The following is a 3,858-nucleotide window of genomic DNA, read 5'->3' as shown; positions in this document are numbered from 1 at the left end:
GACCAGATTATACGGACGCGGACACGACTTCTAACTACAATGTACAGATAAGAATATTACGGACGAGACGCGAGCAGATTATACGGACGCGGATACGACTTATTGCTAGAATTTTCAACGTGGACGCGCGTACGGGCGCCCTGAGAAGGGCGGGCTCCGTCGAGCGTCGATGACTTACGGGCAGGACCCGGTGACCGAGAACGCTCGTCGGCCGGGATGACTTACGGACAGGACCCGGTGACCGAGAACGCTCGGCCTACACGACGAGAACGCTCGTCGGCCGAGATGACTTACGGACAGGACCCGGTGACCGAGAACGCTCGTCGGCCGGGATGACTGGGAGTGTGGGATGTGAGGAGTGATCCCTGAGTACGCTCGAGGGACCAGGACGGTACTGGTGGCGAAGCTTCGGCTGCGCCGCTATTTATACCCGACGGGACACCCCACTCTAAGACTCGCTTGGAGGGGGTCGAGTGACGGGTGGGGGCCAAAAGGCGGATTTCCAACGTGTTCATGTGGTGGCCCCGAAAGGGGCCGTTTACATGAGCGCGTGTGGTTGGTTGGCCATGCGCAGCTAGTGACGGCTAATCGGGCCGTCACATGTTCCTGGCTATCATGTCCCGCCCGGACATAGCCTACGCTGTCAATTCGGTTAGCAAATTCCTAAATAACCAGAACGCTAGTCACTGGCAGGCAGTTAAGAGAATTTTTGCTTATTTGATAGGTACTTTAGATATCGGAATAGAATACAGTGCTGAAAACAAAATGCTCGAGCTAGTAGGTCACTCGGACGCAGACTACGCCAGCGATGTGGAGATGCGAAGGTCTACTACCAGGTATGTCTTTTGTCTGGCCAGCGGGCCGGTTTCGTGGTCGTCCCAGAGACAAAGGCTCGTGTCCATGAGCACAACGGAGTCCGAGTACATAGCGGCTTCAACTGCCACGAAGGAAGCGGTGTGGCTGCGTTCCTTACTCAGCAGAGTAGGGCACCCTTGCGAAGCGCCGACAACTATACACGTCGACAATCAAAGTGCGATAAAACTTGTACGGAACCCTGAATTCCATAAGCGCACTAAGCATATCGACGTAAGATACCACTTCATCCGCGAGAAAGTAGAAAACGGGTTAATTAAAGTAGTTTACGTTCCTACTGAATATCAGCTAGCAGATATGTTTACTAAGGCACTTTCTAAAACTCGCCTGCGAAAACTATGCATTAGTCTCAGTATCGTTGAGGAAGTTGTCGAATGCTCAAACGGCAGAAGTGATGAGACAGATTCTTGCATTGAAACATAACAGTCTTTTTTTTACGCCTTACTCGTGCCATCCATCGTCAACACTCTGTTCTCTCCCGTCTCTTAAGTTAGTCGCAAGCGAACTACGGTCCAAGAGTCACGCAACGATTGAAAGTTTAAATAAAGTTTTTTTGCATTCAAACTACAGACATTATCAAAGGACCCCGCACAAACCTTATGGAAAATGGTTCTCAGTCGAATCGGCTGAAAATGTAGTATAATGTAGTTCATGACGTCCTGATCAAAAGTGTCCATGGGCACGATGTCAAAAAATGGACAGTTTTCGAGATACAGAGCGTCAAACATCGCGAAAATACATTCATCGGCTCACGGTATAGTTCAACGTTTACAGTGGATAATAGTACTGGTACCGTGTGCGTGTGGTGTGTGTGTGTGTGTGTGCGTGTGCGTGTGTGTGCGTGTGTGCGTGTGTGTGCGCGCGCGCGCGTGTGTGTGTGTGAATAAAAATTTCCGTTTTAATTGATCACCATTTTTATCGATTAAATTCTAAGAGCCGTTTAATTCCTTCATAATAAAACGCACATATGCAATTAATTAACGTTAACCAAGCAATTACCGTCGGCATTAGAATTACCCAATGTGCACCGCGAGGAGGTTGCGCGATCGGAGTTTGCACATTCATTTGGCCCTAAAAAGGGCCGATTTCTTTGTCGAAAATGTTCCGTGCGTTCTAGTGTCCGTTATGCATGGTTATATACGTTTATGATACATTAATGCAAGTTGGTCTTTTTTAGAAGATGTCAGATATAGCACGTTACTTATTTCGTATCAGAGTATTTGTTGGTTTGAGTGTTTGTACTTTAACATAAGACCAGTCCAGTCTTAAAACATTCCCGGAACCGAAATGAAAAGTGGCAATAAATTATACATATAATAGATAATAGAATGCAATCTAATCTAAACGTCAATGACTTCTGGTACAATATTTACATTTTGTTGTTGCGGTCTGTTTGCTGCGTCATGTATGGATTCGAGTAGTCTTGTTGAGGGATAGCGAATGTTAACTTGATGGCGTGCGTATCCCATAAACCATAGGACACTGGCAATATGCGCACAGGTACCAAGAGTTCGAGCGCCGGACTTACACGTACAGTAGTAACCTTGTATGGGAGTACGTTCGTGATTATCCATCCCATCGTCCACCTCATCATCATTAGTCGGTTGGTATGAAATCCATAGCTGATATTTCATTGCATTGCGGAATCGTGAAAAAACTCTAATTCTCATCAATCCTGGCTGTGGTAATCTGTTTACATCTCTTAACATTTCAAGTTGGAACTCTTCTTCTTCGTCTCTTTGTAATTTATCTTGCACATAAGATGGTGCTAACTTGATTTGATATACACCAACTGTGAGATTTTTTAGCAACTCCACCGTCAAGACTGGAAAATCAAACAATTGTTCAGCATCCAAACGAACCCATCTTTGAGCATTCCTGGTTTTGAGATTTTCCACCTCAACCATTGCTTGGACGACGTTTGGTTTCCTCACCTTGTCAAGTAATTGTTGGGCCATTTCAACAATGGCTCCTTCCATGAGAATGGGCGGGTGATACCTGTTAATAATAGCTCCAGCTATCCGGTAAAAATCTCCTAGATTTGGAAGATGCTGGATTTGTATAATTTTCTCAAAGAATTTGAAAATGGATTTAATGTGCCCATTTCTAGCTTCTACTATCCACCTTGTCTTTGTAACCAGTCGCGAATCATTAGCATCCTCTGTGGAGAGTTGACGCTCATCTGGTTGAATAATCGCCGGCATTTTCCACAGAATACCTAAGCGGGCTAGCAGCTCAGTGGCATCCCGGTATCCCCTATCCACTATAACAATATCATTTTCCTGAAACCACGTTGTCATTCTATCAGCATCTCTTACAAATTCATTCTGCAGAATACGAGCGTCATTATTGCAGCTATCAGAGAAGTACGGCCCTTGAATGTCGAGTATATAGCCATCAGGTGCAACTATCAGAACAGGTTTCACTAAGTGTCGCCCCTTGTGAACGGAGTATGACTGCCGAAGAGATCGAAAGTTACTACTTTTTGGAATATACGTGTAAGTACCGTCGATGGATGCAATTACTCGGGGAATTTGAGGTTGTGGATTATACAATTCGTTGGAGAACTCCGTCACATGTCTTTCGATATAATTTTCTCTTGTAATTGCGTCAAATCCAATATTGTTAGGAACAAACTGTTGCATTAATGATTGTCTGACGGTGGCAATGGCCAGACTTACTGTTTGTCTACTTGAATATTGGAACATAGCATTGAGAAAATCATGAGAGAGTCCCTAACGCATTTTACACAAAAACATCAGCAGGTCCTTTTTGCTGATATATCTGTAGTTACCTTCGCAGGGTACTCTTTCACAATAAGTAAATAGTTCTCGAAACTGTTCTTTTGTCACAGGACAGAAAAATTCAAATTCATTATCAGACAAACTATTCTCATCGTCAATTCTCGTCTTTCTTGCCACATTACGAAGTCCTTGCAAGAATGTTTGGAGTTGTGGTCCTCTAATTACGTATGGCCTGTTAACA

General features: G+C 44.7%; 1 pseudogene; it reads left to right on the top strand.

The window, feature by feature from the left end:
- The first annotated feature begins 615 nt into the window (after positions 1-615).
- Positions 616-1,296, top strand: LOC146721176 (uncharacterized; annotated as a pseudogene).
- The last annotated feature ends 2,562 nt before the right edge of the window (positions 1,297-3,858 follow it).

Source organism: Nylanderia fulva, unplaced genomic scaffold (genome assembly GCF_048542155.1).
Source record: "Nylanderia fulva isolate GAGA-0341 unplaced genomic scaffold, ASM4854215v1 Scaffold532, whole genome shotgun sequence".
Classification (NCBI taxonomy): domain Eukaryota; kingdom Metazoa; phylum Arthropoda; class Insecta; order Hymenoptera; family Formicidae; genus Nylanderia; species Nylanderia fulva.
This window is presented reverse-complemented; position numbering and strand designations above follow the sequence as displayed.